Consider the following 23,245-nt stretch of genomic DNA (forward strand, 5'->3'; position numbering starts at 1 on the left):
ATGTCTCCCAGGTGTGGCAAAGAAAATAGTGTAAACACTAGGGAAATATTTTAGACTAAAAAACACATGTAAATCTAGGTATCTTTTATTAGTCTAGATAGATGTGCTTTCTTTCATGGAAATTAATATATGAGTAAATTGTCCTGATTATTTTTTATATATATGGAGAGAAAAACAATAGTTACATGCTGATCTGCCTTACACACTTGAGATTAGTGGGTCTACTAAACTGACAATTGGCACAATGAATTTAACATGCAAATACTTAGGAGGCATGTTATTTTTTAATATTTTTTAGATTTTTTTAGGTATTTACACTTCAAATGTTATCCCAGTTCCAGTTCCTCCCTCTCCCATCCCCACCCTGCTTTTATGCAGACGCTCCTCATCACACACACACACACACACACACACACACACACACACACACACACACTCCCACCTCACTACCCTGGCATTCCCCTACACTGGGGAATCGAACATTCACGGGACAAATGACTTCTCCTATTAATGCCAGGCAATTCCATCCTCTGCTACATATGCTGACAGAGCTGTGCTTCCCTCCATGTGTACTCTTTGGTTGGTGGTATAGTACCTGGAAGATCTGGGTGTCTGCTTGGTTGAAATTGCTGTTCTTCCTATGGGGTTGCAAACCCATTCAGCTCTTCAGTCCTTTCTCTACTTCCACCATTGGAGTCCCCATGCTCAGTCTGATGGTTGGCTGCAAGCACCCACACCTGTATTGGTAAGGCACTGGCAGAGCCTCTCAGGAGACATACATATGAGGCTCCTGCCAGCAAGCACATCTTGGCATCAGCAAAAGTGACTGAGTTTGGTGGATGCGTATGGGATGGATCCCCAGGTGGTGCAGTCTGTGGATGGCTTTTCCTTCAGTCTCTGCTTCACACTTTGTCTCCACATGTTTTCCTGTGAGTATTTTGTTCCCTCTTTTAAGAAGGACTCAGGAATCCACATTTTGGTCTTCCTTTCTCTTGAGCTTAATATGGTATGTAAATTGTATCTTGGGTATTCTGAGATTTTGGGCTAATATCCACTTATCAGTGAGTGAATACCATGTGTTTTGTTTGAGACTGGGTTACCTCACTCAGGATGATATTTTCTAATTCCATTCATTTGCCTAAGAATTTAATGGAATCATTGCTTTTAATAGTTGAATAGTATTCTATTGTGTAAATGTACCATTTTTTCTGTATCCATTCCTCTGTTGAAGAACATCTGGGTCATTCCAGCTTCTGGCTATTATAAACAAGGTGTCTATGAACATAGTGGAGCATGTGTTCTTGTTATACGTTGGACCGTCTTTTGGGTACATGCCCAGAAGTGGTATAGCTGGGTTTTCAAATAGTACTATGTCCAATTTTCTAAGGAAATGTCAAACTGATTGGCATAGTGGTTTTACCAGCTTACAATTCCACCAACAATTGAGGAATGTTCCTCTTTCTCCACATCCTCACCAGCATCTGCTGTCACCTGAGGTTTTATCTTCGCCATTCTGACTGGTGTGAGGCAGAATCTCCAGGTTCTTTTGAATTGCATTTCCCTGATGAATAAGAGTGTTGAACATTTCTTTAGTTGCATCTCAGCCATTTGGTATTCTTCAGTTGAAAATTCTTTGTTTAGCTCTGTAGTCCATTTAATAATAGGGTTATGTGGTTCTCTGGAGTCCAACTTCTTGAGTTCTTTTTATATATTAGATATTAGCCTTCTATCAGATGTAGGATTGACAATGAACTTTTTCCAAACTGCTGGTTGCCATTTTGTCCATATAATAGTGTCCTTTGCCTTACAGAAGCTTTGCAATTTTATGAGGTCCCATTTGTCAATTGTTGATCTTAGAGCCTAAACCATTGTTGTTCTATTCAGAAAATTTTCTCCTGTGCCTATGTGTTGTAGGCTCTTCCTCACTTTCTCTTCTATTAGTTTCAGTATATCTGGTTTTATGTGGATGTCTTTGATCCACTTGGACTTGAGCTTTGTACAGTGAGATAATGGATCAATTTGCATTTTTCTACATGCTGACGTACAGTTGAACCATCACCATTTGTTGAAAATGCTATCTTATTTCTACTGGATGGTTTTAGCTCCTTTGTCAAAGATCAAGTGTCCATTGATGGGTGGGTTCATTTCAGGGTCTTCAATTCTATTCTATGCTATACCTTCCAGTCTCGGTATCCCTACCATGCAGTTTTTCTCATGATTGCTCTGTAATACAGCTTAAGGTCAGGGATAGTCATTCCCCCAGAAGTTCTTTTACTGTTGAGGATATTTTTTGCTGTCTTGTTTTTCTTGTTATTCCAAATGAATTTGTAAATTGCTCTTTCTAACTCTATGAAGAATTGAGTTCGAATTTTGATGGGGATTGCAGGGAATCTGTAGATTGCTTTTGACAAGATGTCCATTATTGCAATATTAATCCCGTGAATCCAAATCATAGGAGGTCTTTCCTTTGTCTGAGACCCTCTTCAATTTCTTTCTTCAGAAACCTGTAGTTCTTGTCATACAGATCTTTCACTTACTTAGTTAGAGTCACACCAATGTATTTTCTGTAATTTGTGAATGTTGTGAAGAGTATCATTTCAATAATTTCTTTCTCAAGCCTGTTTATCCTTTGAGTAGAAAAAGGCTACTAATGTAAGTTAATTTTATATCTATCCACTTTGGTGAAGTTGTTTCTTTGCTTTGGAGTTCCTTGGTGGAATTTTTGGGAATCACTTAAATATACTATCTTATCATCTTCAAATAGTGATATTTTGAATTCTTCCTTTCCAACTTGTATCCCTTTGACCTCCTTTTCTTGTCTGATTGCTCTGGCTAGGACTTCGAGAACTATATTGAATAAGTAGGGAGAGAATGAGCAGCCTTGTCTAGTTCCTGAATTTAGTGGGATTGCTTCAAGTTTCTCTCCATTTAGTTTGATGTTGGCTACTGGTTTGCTATATATTGCTTTTACTATGGTTAGTTATGGGCCTTGAATTCCTGATCTTTCTAAGACTTATCGTAAAGGGGTGTTGAATTTTGTCAAATGCTTTCCCAGCATCTAATGAAATGATCATGTAGTTTTTTTCTTTGTGTTTGTTTATCTAGTAGATTACATTGATGTTTCCATATGTTGAAACACCCTTGCATCCCTGCCATGAAGATACTTGATCAAGATGTATAAGCTTTTTGATGTGTTCTTGGATTTGGGTTGAGAGAATTTTATTGAGTATTTTGGCTTTGATAGTCATAAGGGAAATTGGTTTGAAGTTCTCTTTCTTTGTTGGGTCTTTGTGTGGTTTAGGTATAGACATTATCATGGCTTCATAGAACTAATTGTCTAGTATTCCTTCTGTTTCTACTTTGTTGAACAATGTGAAGTGTTGATATTAGGTCTTTATATGGTTCTGGGATCTTTTTTGTTTGGGACTTTTAATGACTGCGTCTATTTCATTAGGTTAGGAGACTCTTTAGATTGTTTAACTCATCCTGATTTAAATTGGTACCTGTTTCCTGTCTAGAAAATGGTACATTTCATCCAGATTCTCCAGTATTGTTGAATATAGCCATTTGTAGTAGGATATGATAATTTTTCAATTTCCTCGGGTTCTGTTGTTATATCTCCCTTGTCACTTCTGATTTTGTTAATTTGTATATTTTCTCTGGGTTCTTTGGTTAGTCTGGCTAAGGGTTTGTCTATCTTGTTGATTTTCTCATAGAACAAGCTCCTGGTTTTGTTGATTCTTTGTATAGTTCTTTCTGTTTCTACTTGGCTGATTTCAGCTCTGAGTTTGATTCTTATCTGCCATCTACTCTTCTTGGGTGCATTTGCCTCTTTTTGTTCTAGAGCTTTCAGGTGTGCTGTCAAGTTGTTAGTTTATTCTCTGTCCGGTCTCTTTTTGGAGGCACTCAGCGCTATGGGTTTTCCTTTTAGCACTGCTTTCATTTTGTCCCATAAGTTTGGGTATGTTGTGCTTTCATTTTCATTAAATTCTAAATAGTCTTTAATTTCTTTCTTTATTTTTTTTCTTGACTAAGTTATCACTGAGTAGAGCATTGTTCATCTTCTATGATTATGTAGGCTTTCTCTTGTTTTTGTTTTTATTGACAATCAGCCTGATTCTATGGTGATCTGATATGATGCATGGGAATATTTCCATCTTCTTGTATGTGTTGAGGCCTCTTTTCTGACCAATTAAATGGTCAGTTTTGGAGAACATAGTATGGGGTACTGAGAAGAAGGTATATTTTTTGTTTAATATGAAATGTTCTATAGATATCTGTTAATTCATTTTGTTCTTAACTTCTCTTCTTTTCTTTTTTTAAAAATATTTTATTAGATATATTCCTTACTTACATTTCAAAGGTTATTCCCCTTCCCAGTTTCCTGTCCATTGTGTCTCTGCTTAGTTTCTCTTTCCATGATCTGTCCATTGATGAAAGTGGAATGTTGAAATCTCCCTTTATTTTTGCGTGTGATGTAATGTATGCTTTGAGCTTTAGTAAAGTTTCTTTTATGAATGTGTTTCCCATTGCATTTAGAGCATACATGTTCAGAATTGAGAGTCCATCTTGGTAGGTTTATCCTTTGTGAACTATGAAGTGTCCTTCCTTATCGTTTTTGATAACTTTTAGTTGAAAGTTGATTTTATTCGATAGCAGGATACCTACTCTACCTTACTTCTTGGGACCGTTTTCTTGAAAAAGCATTCCCAGACTTGTACTCTGAGGTAGTGTTTGTTTTTGTCACTGAGGTTTGTTTCCGGTATGCAGCAAAATGCTGGGTTCTGTTTACTTATCCAGTCTGTTAGTCTATGTCTCTCTATTGGGGAATTGATTCTATTGATGTTAAGAGATATTAAGGAATAGTGATGGTTGTTTCCTGTTCTTTGTTGATAGAAGTGGAGTTATCTTTGTGTGGCTATCTTCTTTTTGTTTGTTGAAAGATTACTTTCTTGCTTTTTCTAGGATGTAGTTTCCTTCCTTGTGTTAGAGTTTTCCATCTTTTATCCTTTGTAGGGCTGGATTTGTGGAAAGATAATGTGTAAATTTGGTTTTGTCATGGAATATCTTGATTTCTCCATCTATGGTAATTGAGAATTTTGCTGGATATAGTAGACTGGGCTGGAATTTGTCTTCTCTTAGAGTCTGTATGATATCTGTCCAGGATCTTCTAGCTTTCATCTTCTGTGTTGAGAAGTCTAGTGTAATTCTGGTAGGTTTGCCTTCGTATGTTATTTGACCTTTTCCTCTTATTGCTTTTAATATTCTTTCTTTGTTTTATGCATTTGGTACTTTGACTCTTATGTGATGGGAGGAATTTCTTTTCTCATCCAATCTATTTGGAGTTCTATAGGCTTCTAGTATATGTTCATGGGCATCTCTTGTTTTAGGTTCGGAAAGTTTTCTTTTACAATTTTGTTGAAGATACTTACTGACTCTTTATGTTTGGAATTTTTGCTGTCTCGTATACCTATCATCCTTCGCTTTTGTTTTCTCTTTGTGTCCGTATTTCCTGGATGTTTTGGGTTAGGAGTTTTTTTTTCTTTTTCATTTTGCATTTTCTTTGACTATTGTGACAATGTATTTTGTGGTATCTCCTGCACCTGAGATTCTCTCTTTCATCTCTTTTATTCTGTTGATGATGCTTGCATCTATGACTTCTGATCTCTCTCCTAAATTTTCTATGCCCAGAGTTATTTCTCTTTGTGATTTCTAAACTGTTTCTATTTCCATTTTTAGAACATGGATGATTTTTTTTTCCTTTATCTGCTTGGTTATGCTTTCCTGTAATATTTTAAGGGATTTTGGGTTTCCTCTTTAATGGCTTCTACTTATTTACATGTGTTCTATATTTCTTTAAGGGAGTTATTTATGTCCTTCTTAAATCCTCTATCACCTTAATGAGATGTGATTTTAAATTCAAACCTTGCTTTTCTGGTGTGTTGTGGTATCGAGAACTTGCTGTGGTGGGACAACTGGATTCTGATGATGCCATATAGCTTTGGTTTCTGTTGCTTATGTTCTTGTGCTTGCCTCTCACCATCTGGTTATCTCTGGTGTTAATTGTTCTTTCTGTCTCTGACTGGAACTTGTTCCTTTGCCTGTGAGCCTGTGGTCATAGAAGTGAGAGAAGTCCTGGGAGGCCAGCTCTGTCCAGGCAGAATTAAGTTACCAGGAGGCATGTTATAAAGATGCTAAGTGTCAATGACAAAACCCTGTGATTCCTTAATATGAAATATTGTATAGAAATTGCAAAAATCGATTAGAGAAACTATATTATGAATTCTGATTATAAATACTATCTCATATAAAAAGCAAGCAATTATTCATCCTTACAAACTTAGACTTGTGCAAGTTTCCATTCAATAAACACTTTAAGTTAGTTGAGTTTGGGGAGAATGTCTATATGCATGAATAATCCTTTCTTTGCTTTCAATGCTTATTAGATCAGCTGTTACAGCCTTCTGAAAATTGTAGGTTTAGCTCTTTCTTGTAAAGGTTCTTTTGAAATAGTTAGCATGAGCAGGTAGAAAAGTCAAAATCAATTCTCAATGACCCAAGGGCTACTGGATGAGTCCAAGCTTTTGAGGTGAAGTCTCATTCAACAAAGTAATTCTGAACTCTTTTTCTGTGGCTGAAGCCAATGTGGCCAGTTTATATTATTTGACTGCTTTTTTTTAAAAATAACATGGTTACTGTCACTCAGAAAATGGGGAAAGGCAGACATATTAATCATAAAGTCTACCTATGCACTGATTTTGAGATCCAACCTGAAGAAAAGAATGAAAGATAGAAAGGAAAAGAATAACAACCATAACTTACAGGGATTATATAAAAGTAACTTTTATTTTCCCAGATGTAATTATCATCTCAGAGGCTTATTGGTAAATACATTCAGCATTACTAGGTCTTTATGAACTCTTACTGTCTAGCTGAACTCAGCTGTTTTGGGTCAAGCTTCTCTCCAAGCTGACTTCTCTCAGCTTCTGACTGACTTGCTCTACTTGGTTTCAAACTAATTCTTGTAATTTGTTCTAACCCCCTGGCTCTACCTTATTCTCTGGCTTCAACTGCCCCTGCTAACCAGCACTGAACTGCAGGAACTCACAGAGGACTTCACCTTTACTGCACTGCACTCAAGGCACTGACTCCCAACTCACTGTATGGAACTCAACTCCACTGACTGAACTGACTGAACTAAACTCACTAAAGAATGTAAGTCCACTGCACTGTCCTCAGTTCACTGACTCCCAGCGTACTCAACTCCCAGGTCACTGAGGAACTGACTGAACTCCACTACCCTGAACTCAACTGACTGATCAAAGCTTACCGAACCTATTGACTTTTCTTGAGCTGCTTTTAAATGGCTTCTGGTGAAAGTTTGGTGTATGCTATCTCTGTCAAATCTTTCTCTGAATTATCACTTTATCAGTCCCTCAATTAGACATCATCTTTTCAGATTAAAGGTATCTACTCAGGGCCTACCTATATACCAGCCAGATCACACACATCTAGAAGTTCTTTGGATATGATCAGAACAGCCAAGTGGCTGGATTAAAATTCCTCTACATGGACACCTGAAAAAATGTTCTTTAGTGTTTTTTTCAACATTAGTACTAATTTACCTCTGAGATATATTCCCTACAAACAGTATGAGTTTAATAGGTAATATTAAAAAAATAGGACCAGTATTCTGCATTTTATTTATGTCACTGGAACAACTGTCTTTCAGTGTCTAGGTATTCGAGTTATTAAAAAACATTGGCAGAACAATTCTTTTTGTTGCTGAGATAAACAGCTTATAAAGAAAAAAAAGGTTGATTTTATTCATCATTTAAGCACTGTTAGTTTTTTTTGTCAATTAGCTCTGTTTTTAACCTGAGGTGAGGAAGAAAAGCATAGTGGGGGAAGCTATGAATAGCTGTGGTCCCCATTAGCTTATTAATTTGCATGCTTAGGCCCCAGTTGAACTGTTTCAAAAGAATCAGGAGGTGTGACCCTATTGCCATGTGTGTGTCTTGATGAAGGAGGTGTGTCACTGGTAGTGGGAATGGAGGTTTTAATAACTCATAAAGGCTCATTGTGTCTCTCTACCTCCCTCTACCTCTTTCTCTCTCTCTCTCTCTCTCTCTCTCTCTCTCTCTCTCTCTCTCTCTCTCTCTGCTTGACTGTATATCAGAATGTAAAGCTATCAGCTACTGTACTAATGTTGTCTATCTGCTTCCCATCATGGTAATAATGAATTTAACATCTGAAATAAACAGCAAGCTCCAAAACAAATGCTTTGGCCACAGCATCTCTTCATATCAATAGAATAGTAGCTAAAACATTTCTGTTTTACTCACTATTATAGTCTATTGTTTGATAAATAACATACATGTTAGTTGTATATGAATATTGTACTGACTGGTTTTGTGTGTCAACATGACACAAGCTGGTTTTATCACAGAGAAAGGAGCCTCCCTTGAGGAAATGCCTCCATGAGATCCAGCTGTTAGGAATTTTCTCAATTAGTGATCAACAGGGGAGGGCCCAGTCCACCCATCCATTGTAGGTGGTGCTATCCCTGGGATGGTAGTTCAGGTTTCTATAAGGAAGCAAGCTGAGCAAGCAATCCAGTAAGCAACACCCCTCCTTGGCCTCTGCATCAGCTCTTGCCTCCAAGTTCCTGCCCTGTGTTAGTTCCTGTCCTGACTTCTTTTGGTGATGATCAACAATGTAGAAGTGTAAGCTGAAAAAAAGATTTCATCTTCAACTTGCTTATTGGTCATGATTTTGCAGGAATACAAAACCCTGACTAAAACAATTATCATATTAATTTTGTATTTGAAAATTCTAGCTATCTATCAGAAACAGAAAATACTTGTTATTTGTCTATAAACGTTGTACCCTCCAGATTTGTTAAGACAACACAAGACTCTCAGAGCTTTTGAAGTGAATTCTTTGGTGTTTTCTGCATATATGAAGAAACAAAAATGATTCATTACCTCTGTGAACTAATGCACGAGGAGTAGAAACCCTTCATGTTTCCTACTTCTGTGTGCTAGCTGCCTTTTCTAGCATGATCTTGAATAGAACACAAACTCATAAGAGAGGGTATTATTATCTTCCTTCATTTCTTTGATGCAAAGTATGTAGTTGCTCACAATTAAATTTGCTATCCAATATACATTGTTCGGAAGTTCATCTGTATTAAATTTAGGAAATTATCCTCTATTCCTATTTTACTGGAAATTCTTGTTCTGAATAGGTTTATGATGTCCTTTCAAATAGTTTTTGGAGTCTATTAATATGGTTTTGTGAATTGTGTTTTCTGGCCTATCAATATGATAAACTATGTTAGTTGATATTAAAGAATGAACTACCCTTGCCTACATAGGTTAAATCCTTCTTCATCCTGGTGTATAGGTTCTTCATATAATATTGAGTCTAATTCCCTAATGATTTATAAAGAATTTATACAATTATAATTATGAGTGCTATTTATCTGTAATTTTACTTTCTTTCCGAGTATGTATCCATATCAGGTATGAGGATAATACTGCCTAAAGCATGTGTATACAGAAACATACCCCTTGTTCTGCAGAGTCAGCATACAAGTGATACAACTTGTTCCTAAAATGTGGATAAAATTCAGCAGCACACGCATCAACTCATGTTGTAGAAGGTTATTCATTTTTAATTGGAGGTTTTTTTATTTGAAGATCTATTTTATTTTAAATTTTTCATGTGTGTTGTGTGTGTATGTGTCTGTCCATGCACACATGTGTACCTGGCTTTGCACATACAAGAGTACAGATGCACCTGGACGTCAGAAGATTTCCTGGAGCTGGAGTTGCTGAGTTCTCAAGAGCTGGATGTGGTTCTGGAAACTGAATCCCAGAACTCCAAGAAAGCCACTGTCATTACCCTCTGAACTGTATCCCTAGCCCCTATAATTTCTTTAGGACACCTATTCACTTTTCCTTTCTGTATGTTTTAGCAGAACATTTCCTTATAAAACTTGATTCTTTTTTTTTATCTAAGTTACTAACTTTATGAGCATATAGAAGATAAGACACACTGGCTATAGTGGTAATGGGTCTCTTTTCATTTTTGTTATTATTAATTTGTGTCTTCTCTTTTTTTATTTACTCCAGCTAGAGATTAGTCCAATTGTCATTAAATCAAAAGCCTAGATTTCAGGGTATTAATATACATATATTTATACATTTATAAGTGTAAATTTATATTTACATTTTAAGGTTTATGCTACATTTTCTCTAAATTTTAAAATTACTACTGATTTTTTTATTCTTGTTATTTAATTCACTTTGAATCAGGTTGTCTGCTTTATATTGCTTTCACTAATTTTGTTTTCTAGTTTGCTAAATTAGAGTGCGAAATTACTGATTTTAGATTTTTACCACCTTTTATAGTGTTTATTGCTACAAGTTTTTAACTAAGAACTGCTCTTGCCAACATTCCATACATTTTTATAAACTGTGTTTTATTTTTCAATTGTTTAGTTAAAAATCATACGATTCCTACTATTTTGAATTGTAACTTGAAAGCATACCTGATGTAATTTTTAATTTTTTTTTAAATTTGGTAAGAATTGTTTTACAGCCTCAGAAATGCTGTGTTTGAGAAGCATTCTAAGTCAGCTAATAAGGTACTCATCATCTGTTGTTATTGTGGGAAATAGCTTATAAGTGTCAATAATATCTGTGTGATGGATAGTGGTTTGAAATAACTATCATTTGACTGATTTTCTGCCTACTGGATCTGTCAGTTACTGATAAAGGGGTGCTGAAATCTGTAATGACTTTAGGCATAGCTTTCAGGTTTTGACTCACAAATACTCTTATTAGATACATGCATGTTAACAGTTATTGTATTGTCTTGGAAAATTATCTCTCTTGCTACTAAATGATACTCTTCTCTATCACTGATAATTTACCACCATGGCAATTTGGCTTTACCTAAACTTAAGAATCATCTTCAGCTTTCTTTTGGTCTTTAATGTATCTTTATTCTTATGTGTAACTTAGGTTTTATAAAGACAATATATTTCTGAGTATAATTTTAAAGCCTTATGACAGTCTTCAAACATATTATTCGTATACTGACCTCTCAAAGTAATTATTAATATAATTATATGTGATATGTGTTACTGCTTTACTTTGGTTTCCTTTCATTTATTTTCTGGATTATCTCTTTTTAGTGTTAATGTGCATTTTTAATGAACAGAATGGTTAATTTTAATTGCCACCTTGATAAATTGTACTAAAGAAGAGTGTTCTAAGAAGAGATAGTCTAGATCACGTTTGTCTGTGAGCACATCTTTGGAAATTATCTTGATTATATTAACTGATGTGAGAAGACATGCCCACTGTATGTGGCACCATTTTTAGGAAGAAATTACGGACAACATCATTGTAAAATTGGATCTGAGGAGAAGCAAGACCATATGAACTGTTTCCCTCTGCCTTTAAGAGTAAACGTGTTGTGACTCACAGTTCTAGGTTCCCCCTGACTTGAGTTCCTTGCTATTACATGCTACAATCAAGAATTGTAACCTGAAATAAATCCTTCTTTGCTGAAGCTGCCTTTTTTTAGAGTAGATTATCATGACAACAGAAATAAAACTAGTCTTGTGGTGACATGCACGTCATAGAATTTGCCACCTAAGTTTATTAAGTGCATGGTTTACTGGTACAATGTAAATGTTGTGTAGTCATCAGTGTTTAGAACTTTCTGATTTTATTTTTTTTTAATTTTAAACCATTCATAACCCCAAACTTGCTCTTAGACCATGTTTTAGTTTAATGTTTGATATCTATATCAAGTTACTCATATTCTGTTGTTATGTAATGGTCACCTCTGCCCCTTTTCAGAAAAATTTCACCTTACAGTTAAAGGTATGTCTCAGTTAAAGAGTAACTTCGCTTTTCACTTAATTCCATGCCTGACAAAACATTTTTTTTTGTGCCTGTCTAAGGTATCTATTCTGATGCCTCAGGTATGGCCCCTTGTGACTGACTTAACTGACCTAGATATTATTTCAAAAGATCCTCCGTTATCTCGGGTATTTGTTCTTCCATTTACAGAATAGATATATTCCACTAGATGCCTGTTATTTTTCCTCTTAGATTCTCTCCAACTTTTCACTCTCTTGAATAATGCTACAGTTACTAACATCGTCATGTGTGCATTTGCACTGTAAGCTTCCCTCTCTTCTCTCCCGTCCATTCTTTTCTTACCTCTCCTCTCTCCCTTCCTCCCATCACACCCTGCCGCCTATTGTGCCTTCCTTTTTCCTTTGCCTCTCACCCTTGCAGCTGTGAATTTCATTTGCTCTTAGCCAAAAGTCAGAGAACTTCTGAGGAGGCTGTGATTGAACCCAAGGTCTCATACATGCTAGGCAAATAAATCTGTCACTGAGATAAATTCTGATCCCTATCATATACTCTTAGAACATTAGATTTTAAGGATTTTTAAAATGAAAACTCAATATTAAATGTAAATTCCACAATTTGAAGTGAAATATCCAACTTAATTAGCTACTGTTACTTTCAAAATACTGTTATCTCAATCTGATAAATTAAAGTCCAGTTTTAACATTCCTTTTTATTTTGTTTAGCAACTTAAAATAACAGGGGTTTTCAACTGTTATTCTAATGGACATGTGTGGTGTTAACAAAGGCAAACTGACTTTCTTTGTTAATGATAATTATGAAATGTTTAGTCATTCAGTATAATTGGTATTAAGTCCTAAGTTACTATTATAGTACTAAATGGGAGAAAGTAAGTGTGTTGAGACAAATAAGGCTAAAAGCATCTAGCTGTGTTACCATCACTGCTTCCACCCTGGGTAACAGTACTGGAGATTTTATAATTGATTTACACTCAGGATGTTTTTATATCTACTTGGGATTTTGGGTATTTAGTCAATAATATTCCTTGGTTTCATGTGGCCAGACTGAAGTGGAATGTGTGACCTGATTAAGTAGTCATAGCATATTCAAATTGTCCCCTCTTTTCCTGTTAGGGGTAGCTTGGGGGTTGAGGTTCTCTGCCATCTTATATTTTAATAATGTATTTTTTTTCCGGAGCTGGGGACCGAACCTAGGGCCTTGCGCTTGCTAGGCAAGTGCTCTACCACTGAGCTAAATCCCCAACCCCTTAATAATGTATTTTAAGTAATTTCGTTTTTTCTCTTCTCTTAGACAAGAATATGCTTCAAAAAACACTGATTTACCTGAAGTTTTCAGTTACTGTATACAGTACTGTGTATTCTCAAAACACATGTGTTAGTTTTATTTCTGAGTTTGATGATTTGTAAAAATGGTTCCGTTGAGACACAGGCTTATATGGTCACTAAGATGAGGCCTTGTGATTGAATTCGTGTCTTAGAGGATTTTGTGGGCATTTTCAAATGGTTTAGAGTCGACGATACTGTGCCACAGGTAGGGGGTTGCATGTCTCCAAATTGCCTATGTGCTAAGTGTGTGATGCCAGTGTCTGAGGCAATGGAACCTTTCACTAGAGACCTCATTGGAGCATGACGTCATGATAGGAGATGTTCAAATCCTAGATCCTTTCTGTTTCTCTCTCGTTTTGGTTTTCCAGGTACCATGGAAGAATGGACTTAATTTATTCAATTTCTTACCTGGTATACTTTGCCTTCACAGACCCTGATCTACAGACTTAAGAAAATATAAACTGAAACCTTAAACCCTTTGTCCCACAATTTATTGTCCTAGGGTATTCATCATTTTGTGTCACAGTGAGGGAAAACTGACTAATATAGTCTATGGGGAGAAGGCTTTTCACACGAGGATTTATTTCATATCAGTGTTTAAGCTATCTGTATTTCTTGGTACAAGTATAGATGTTATTCTAAAATCTGTCATATTTGCTTTCTTTATGTTTCTAGCAGATTCCTAAACTAGAATTATAACCTTGTTCTTGAATTCAGCTCTATTTTTGTTATCATACAGCATTTTTTGAGTGCAGACTTTTATATACCTATACTGCTCTTCAATGAGCTCATCCCATTCTTAGGTGTTGCTTCACATTCTACTATATAAGATATAATAAGGTGGTTCAAAAGGTATGAAATTAAGCATCCTCCTCATCATGCAGGTTCTAAGGAATGTTCACCTTTTTGAGACAGGATATTGTAATCTACAAATTCTTTCTTGAGAACTTTACAATTGAGTTAAGAAATTATATAAAACTAATCTCATTGTTTTAAGTGAATTTAAAGTTTTTAGTTGGTAGCATCTGTAGCAGTTCTGGAGCTGTGTGATTTGTTGTCTAAGGGTGGAATTTTTTTGGAAGCTAAAAAGCTAATCATCTTTTCTTTCCTCTGTGTCATTTCATTCTGTTAAAGATTATGTCAGTTTGTATCTGGTCTTTTTCCCCTTAAGAAATTGGTTGATGATAATGGAATATTCTGGGTTTATTTTAAGTAGTAATTTTTCCAGTGCTTCTACTACTAATGTGAAGGAATTTTCTTCCTTCGTTTACTCAAAGAACGTTAGTAGGATCTTAGTGATGACTCAAAAGTTTTGCAGGATCCCATAGGCTTGCTGCCTATAGGAGGTTGTTATGGTCAACAAGTGCAGTATTACATCCAGTCATTAATGACTTTCCTCTATTCTTCCTGCCAAAGGATTGCTATAGTTCCTGTTCCTATCCATGTGTTCACATGTATGTGTCATATGTGCCAATTATTTGATATTTGACTCATAGTTTAACTTCCTGTCCAGATTATAATCTCATTTGACTTTTTTTGCTATAGTTCACACACACACACACACACACACATATATATACATATATATATGTATATATATATATATATATATATATATATATATATATATATATATATATATATAAGAATCCATCTAGTGATGGCACAAAATAAATTCTATAATGTCTTTCTTTTTGAGTAAGTTTTCTTTCAGTCAAAATATAAAGATGCTCGGATTTCAAATGATCAAATGTTTACTATCTTTATTTAGATTTAGTCCCTTTCAAGGCAAGAAAGGTTAGTATGTCTGCTGGTGATGTTTACAGACAGAGCCCTGCCAATTGCACCTAAGAGAGTTGGAATAACTGTGCTCACAAATAATTCCTTCAGCTGAATTTGGCATGGCTAGTAATTGGAATGATTTTTTTCTAAGTTGTGTTATATGTGTGGTGTGACCTCATTTCAAAGGTTATTAGAGCTTTGCCCCTTTGTTAAGTCATCAATAATTTTAGGTATGTAGCATTTGTACATTTAATGCAAATAAAATTTCCTTCCCATTTTAATATAAGTATGCCTGGTTTTCTTCCTGCTTAAAGATGGGGTTTTCCTCTGGGCATTTTTTTAAGTTGTAAATATTTCCTACTACTCTTGTGGCAAGTCTTAAATACTAATGATTGAGAGATTTAGAAAGTGGGAAAAGGATTAACATCAATCAAGATTAAGGTAGGTAGTTGAATAACCCAGTCTCTTCCTTTAATTAGGATGGTGTACAGGGACAAGTTCTGAAGTCGAGATGTGTTTTCTAATTAATCTAGAAAGAGTTTTTTTTCTTTCCAACTAAATATAATTAATTTGCCTCTACTCTGTTATGCTTATGCATTCTTAAAAGGTAGTTGTTGTAAGATGAAATCATGCCTAATATAGCTTGTGAGTCAGATGTTTTAAAATGTCATCCTTGGATTCTTGAAGGAGGTGGGCATAGGTTTATTTGGTGAACCCAAAATAGAAATGAACTGTGAACTCAAAGAGGTTTTCTAATTCTCCTTTCTCCCTTTATTTTTAGTAGCCTACAAAACATTAGGAATTTATTAACAGGAAATGACTAAATTGCAATTTTAAGATCTCCTTTTTATAAATTGTTTAAGATATCCCATAAATCTCCATTCCTACTATAAAATGTGTAAGCATCAAATAAAAAATTTTCGACTGGCTTCTGGTCATATGCCACACAAATATATTGGAATGAGATGAATTCTGAAAGCAAGCTATTTTGTGGGGTTGGGAGAATGATCTACTACAGCCATACTTTCGCTTTCAAATGGATGAGATTATTAAGGATGTAAGAAGCAAAAGTAAAAGAACAAACAGAATGGAACAGATGAGCAAGAATAGCAGATTAACAGCACATCATATAATTCAGGCACTTATAGTATCCAGTGGTGAAGTGCAGTAGCATATTTAAAAGAGCAAATACAGGGAACATATCAAATCCAGACCTTATAAACGTCCAAGAGAAATCAACTGGGGAAGAATAGCCATGCTGATAGTCTGTCTACTGATGAGGGGTTGGCCTCCTGTCCTCATGCCTCATGGTCAGTGTTTTTATATCATGGCACAGATGGTGAAAATAATAATAATAATAATAATAATAATAATAATAATAATAATAATAATAATATCTGTTGGAAATTGCTTGCCGTTTAGCTCTTCTCAAGTTTGTAATGTCTTTAACGCCTTCAGCTGCTTTCTGTTTTTTCATTTCTACGCCTTTATAGAACCGAGGTGGACACTTGTTCTCTAATAAGAGGCCTTGGAAAATACTTTCAGACAAACATGCTTGGGGCTAACATGGAGCAGGCTACCATTCCTATATAATCCGTTTTCAATAACCTTAAAAATCACATGACAGTTTATCAACATAGTTGCAACTGTTATACTAGTTTAGAGTTTTTCCCTCTATTTCACAATTTCACTTCTTTTTCATCTTTGGTTATTGTTGGTTATTTTTTATTTATAGCAATAAGAGTCTCAGAGACTATCAGAGACTATCGAATAGTCCTTGCTTGTTGAGCTGTTAATGACCTGTGACATTCTGTTTTGGGTCTTTAGCCTCTATGCTTCCCATCAGCATATGGGCACAATACCACTGTGACAAAAAACTGAGGATAATTCACATCTTTCGAAGAAAGTGGATATTATAGAAAAACTCCATGTCTGAGGCTTCTTGCTTTGATGTGATTGCAAACTGTTACAACCACTCTGGAAATCAGTCTGGTAGTTCCTCAGAAAATTGGATATTGTACTACCTGAGGACCTAGCTATACATTTCTTTTGCATATACCCAAAATATGCTCCAACATACAACAAAGACAGATGGTCCACTACATTCACAGCAGCCTTATTTGTAATAGCCTGAAGCTGGAAAGAACCCAGATGCCTTCAACATTGGAAAGGATTCAGAAAATGTGTTACATCTACACAATGGAGTACTACTCAGCTATCAAAAACAATGACTTTATGAAATTCATGGGCAAATGGTTGGAACTAGAAAATATCATCCTGAGTGAGGTAACCCAATGACAATAACACACAATGTACGCACTCACCGATAAGTGGATATTAGCCTAAAAGCTTGAATTATCCAAGGTACAATCCACAAACTATCTAAAGTCAAGAAGTATGTCCAAAGTGCAGATACTTCATTCCTTCTTAAAAGGGGGGACAAATATATTCATAGGAGGGGATAGTGAGGCAAAATTTGGAGCAGAGACTGAGAGAATGGCCATTCAGAGCCTACCCCACATGGGTACACAGCCCATATATATATATATACAGCCACCAAAACTAGATAATATTGATGAAGCGAAGAATTGCATGAGGACAAGAGCCTGATATAGCTGTCTCCTGAGAGAAACAGCCAGAGCATGTCAAATATAGAGTCGAATGCTAGCAGCAAAGCATTTAACTGAGAACGGGGTCCTCGTTCGATGAATTAGAGAAAGGATTGAAAGAGCTGAAGGGGCTTGCAACCCCGTAAGAACAACAATGCCGACCAACCAGAGCTCCCAGGTACTAAACCACTATCCAAAGACTATTAAGTGGACTGACCCATGACTTCATGTAGCAGAGGATGGCCTTGTTCAACACCAATGGAAAATGAAGCCCTTGGTCCTACCAAAGCTGGAATCCCCAGTGTAGGGGAATGTCAGGGGGGTGGGGGGACAGGAAGTGAGCGTGGTTGGGGAGGGGAACACCCTTATAGAAGTAGGTGAGGATATGGGATAGGGGACTTAGGTCTGTGACACCGCGAAAGGGAGTAACATTAGAAATGTAAATGAAAAATATCCAATAAAAATAAATAAAATAAAGTAAATATTAATCTTCTGCCAAAAATTTACTTGAGAAATAAGAAAGAAAGAAAATAAGTGTTTTGAAAAGATTATTAGAAATGGAGAGTATGTTTTATGAAAACTCTTAAGGAATGAGGTGTTGAAATGTTTATCTCCTAATGCAAAATATGCAAGAACCACAAATGCAATAAAATGTCTTGATAAGTCTGTGTTTCCAGTGGTATCCACATATAGTGGATTATTGCCATGTTCTTTTCTCTCTATAACTTGCTATGACACTCTCAGGCACCCTAGTGAGATGAGGCACTAGATTTGACCATCATAACAGTTCATCCATATATTCTCCTTCAGTTTCTGAGGTTTGAATCACATATGACTATGGGATGAAGTCCCAAAGTGCACTGATGTCACTCCTAGTTATCTTCTATTCACTCTGTAGAATCAATCCAGTTTTCCCAGGGCTGAGGATTTCCTGGTACTTGGGACTCATAATGTTGAAACTGAAGCTAATACTGAACACTTCAGGGTGCACTCCATTCTCTTCATTCTATAATAAAAGTACAGTAGTGGATACTGGGCTATAGTGACCAGCCAAATATGTCTGATAGAGAGCCCTCAGTGGATTCATTCTTCATAGGACTGTGACATTAAAATTCAAAGAAATCTTAGAATTACCCTCATTGTATGAAAATTTTGATCCAATCTAAATTTTAAATGGAATCTCATTTTTTGTTTAATTTATTTTTATTGGATGTTTTATGTATTTACATTTCAAACGTTATCCTTCCCCCCACCTCTTCCATCCCCCTCCCCCTCCCCTTGCTTCAATGAAGATGCTCTCACTCCCACTCACATATTAACATAGTTTATGCAATGAGGTAAAGGTCAGCTAACTCACTTGTTATTGCTTCTTCTTCCCTATTATTATGTGATAGATTGTGCTTTAAAAGTCACAGGGACTTCAAGAACACACAGAGGAAAGCATTAATGGACACCAATGCTATCATGTCACAGGAGGGCAATTGAGACAACAAGATATCACTCCCTACTATTCAGAAGCATGCTATCAGTGTGTCTGGTGCTGCAAGAAGCACAGGTTTGGATAAGATTCCTTGAGCTTTATTTAGTTTCTGAGTTATGATCTCAGTGAAGAAAATGGAATGCCTGGTAGAGGGGTTGTTTACGCCTAATTCTACTTGACCGAACTTAATAACACTTATTTTCCTTTTCTTTCAGTAAAAGACAATGCTGACCTGTAACAAGTTTTAGTGATGATTCAGTTTGCTGAATTCTCTCTCATTCCTTCTTGGTTGCTTTGACAGAATTTGTTCCCATATTCTGGGCTATCCAACAGTAAGGAGATATTTTGTCTTTTGGAAGCATTCTTGGTCTTTTTGCTTTGGTCAATGTCATAAATATTTTATATAACAACTGGAGCTGAAGGGCAGCCTTTGAAACTTTGAAAAATTGAGTCACAATTGGTTTGACCTAAGCAAATTCAGGAAAGCATACATCATCAAGAAATAATTCCCCTTCATTATTTATAAGAACACAGAGCCAGATGTCCAATTGTTCCTGAAATAATTTTCATAGATAAAATACATGTACATAGAGAACACTGTCAGCTGGCACAATGTGCTGTTTACTTCCGAGGTGCCATTGCTTCTATCCTTGTATTGAGAAAGTCATACTTCTGTTATGGTGAATGGATGGCTTCCATTCTCTTTCCTTTGACAATACAAACTAGCTTTCAGCCTCATTAAATATTTTCTCTTATTTTCAAGTCTTTCTGTCTGTCTATCTACCTATCTATCTATCATCTATCACCCATCCATCTATCTTACTACTTATCATTCATTTATAATCTAATTATCTATCAATCTTTCATTCTATATGCAAGTTACCTGTTATCATTGGTAATAGTATCATTTATCTACTACTTATGAATTATATTGTATAATTTACCATCGATGTCTATTATATATGTCATATACTATCTTTTTTATATAATTTTTCTCAGCATATATACATTTTGTTATTACATTCACATATATATGTATGTATACATATATATATATATACATATATATGTATATGACCATTTGACACAGGAGAGCCAATTGGTGTGGTTTTCCCTTGGGAGGGCCACCTCTCCTGCTTGATCCCAGGTTTGTTTAATTATTTTCAGTTATTTGTCTAGGGTTGAGGCCTGGTGATCTTTATCTAGGGGCAATTTGGCATGTATTTATTTAATCATATTAATGATTAAATATATATTTATATAAAAATACATAATTATTTATAATATATAGTATATGTGTATTTTTTGTGCCTATGCCTGTGTTTTTGTTAGTGTGTTTGAGGAAGTTATCTATGACACAAGAAGAAAATCTACAGTTTTCATTAGTGATTAATCCTTTCAATTATCTCTTTGAATATCATCCAAAATTGAGATCTTCAATGCTGTGTTTATTTGGAATATTTCAGATGATTTGTTTATGGCCTTTACCTACTTGTCTCATTTAAAATATTCCAAATACTGAATATTGATATAAACATGTAAGTATTTTTTCCTCTCTCTCACACAAAGAAACTATCAGTTAGAACACAGAATTTCAGTAAAGACAGTTATCATGTTAAAGCAGTAAGTAAAAATATCTAAGTCACAAAAACCCAGCATAATCACTTTTCATGGCTCAATTTAATTTGAAGAGAGTTTTTTTTAATTGAAATAGTCTCTTGTAGATGAAGATATGGGGTGGGTTTTAAGTGAGTAAACCCCTTAGTTTCACTGTTACTTTTCATTACCACAGGGCACATTACTTCAATAAACTTTCTTGATAACACACTCTCTGATTTTAAGAGATATTAAAGATAGATAATCTAGGTAATCTAAAATTATCTTTCTTGTATGGATTTGGTTTAATTTTCAAAATGAAGTCTATCTCTATCAAGCATCCTGAGAACTCATGCTGTCCTTCCTCTTATCTCCCAAGTGTCTATGCGGGTCCCATATTGCTCTGGCATGTAGCCTTTTTATTTTTACTAGATTATTAATTTGTTAGCTGTGAGGTACCCATGTAGTAGAATATTTTCAGCTTCTGAAATTTACTACCGAATAAGCTGACCCTTTCTTGTTGTTTCTGAGCTCTGTCTGTCTGCTCAACTTAGCAGTTCTGGCACAAAACACTTCAAACTGGCTGATTCAATCTCCCTTCTTTCTGGACCTCTGACTGAATTGTTTTGCTTGGCCTTAAACTAACTATAGCAATATTTTCTAATTATCTGGTTCATTCTGACTTCACTGTGTCTAGCTTGTTCTCCAACCTGTCTTTGTGAAACATTGACATTAAAACTGCCTCCCTTCTTTTTTTCTCTCCCTCTGTGCTCTTTTTTGGGGGGGAGGTATTTTTTTTTATATTGGTATTTTTGAGCAGAGGTACTTTAGCAGAGTCTGTGCTCTAATCCTAAGTAGCCTCCTTTTCCTCTCTTGTTTCATGAGAGTTGGGTATATAATATTCTGCTAAATATTTCTCTGATTTATCAGTTTGTCTGCTACTTAATTATACATCAATTTAAATATGAGTGCTTCCTTCTACAAACTAACTTTATGTTCATTGTTTAAGATTAAACATGTACTACTGGAATGCCTCTATTCCAGCCAGAGGGAGTAAAAGTATGTGCTAAGGGCTGAGCCATGCTGCAACTAGAAACAGCTTGTTTTCAGTAAATAATACAATCTCAGGGTTCAGAGTGGGATCAAATATTGTGCAACAGGTTTTGGCTAGGTTTCAATAATCAGGCACAGTTGGAAAAATATTGGATAATATCGTTTAAAATAATTTTAGTATTAAGACAAAGTTACTAACAGAAAAGACGGACAACATTCAAGATTAAATATTGACTTAGAAAACAGACAGAAAGATAGATTTCATTCCAACTTAACATGACTTTATCAGATTAGGATTATAAGAAAAGTCAAATCTGTGTGCTAGAAAGAAGACAGTAACTACTCCAAAATCATCCTTTAAGGCTTCATCAATAGATATGAACCAAATGGGAGTAGTCAATGAGCATTCTGATAGGTCAGTGGGCATTCCTGCAGCCAAATCTAAGAAGCTTTATTGAGAGAAGTACAAAAGACTATGAACCAACTGTGAGCAGATAACACACCATCTACCTTATAGAATTGTATAATTTAAATGATGAACAAAGACAATAATACAAAGGAGAAATACTGATAAAATTATAATTGAGAATTTTACAGATATAGACATTCCAAGATACTTTAGTTTTAATCAGTTTTAGTTTATCATATATCTTCCACCTTGTCATGTGCACAGCCTACTTCATAGTCTAATATCCTTCAAAAAAAGCATAGATTATAATTTATAACTCAACCTTGACACTTGTATGTTGCCTGAAGCTCATAGCTTACATTATAATTGACTCTTCTTCTTAGTATTGGCTGAGTGTTTGATGAATAGATCCATGTAAAATATCAAATAACAGCATTTGGTTACAGTACAATATCAAAATTCAGTACAGTACAAATTATAGTACAATGTTAAAATTCCTCTGTATTCCAACATTTTATCTCTTATCCTCTGGCAACCACTAATATTTCTGAGAATTGTAGTTGTTTTATCTTTTTCGGAATCTTTTGTATTTGGAATCATCACTACACAGGCTTCTTATATCAGAATTTGTCTTTACTTATTTATCTCCAAATGTCAATTTATGACATAATAGCTTATGTTATTTTGGGAGTTGGTAAATATTCTATTGCCCAGGCATACAACATTTTACTTATCCAAACATATCTTGATGGATTCCCATATTTTTGAAGTGGGTTTTTCTGTATTTAAATTACTCCAAGTAAATGCCAAAAAATTGTCCTTTCTGCATCATGAGTAACCTATATTTTTGCATAGAAACTACAAGTTATCTTCCAAAATGTTAATACCAGTTTGCATTTCTGAGAGTTATACCAGGCTCCTGTCTACAAGAGCTTCCTGGCATTAGCAATAGTGTGTGGGTTTGGTGTCATCAGATGGGATGGATTGCTACGTAGGGTAGTCTTTGGATGGCTTTTCCTTCAGACTCTGCTTCACTTTTTGTCCCTTCATTTTCTTTTGACAGGAGCAAT

This window comes from Rattus norvegicus, chromosome 4 (assembly GCF_021556685.1).
Source record: "Rattus norvegicus strain SHRSP/BbbUtx chromosome 4, alternate assembly SHRSP_T2T, whole genome shotgun sequence".
Taxonomy (NCBI): domain Eukaryota; kingdom Metazoa; phylum Chordata; class Mammalia; order Rodentia; family Muridae; genus Rattus; species Rattus norvegicus.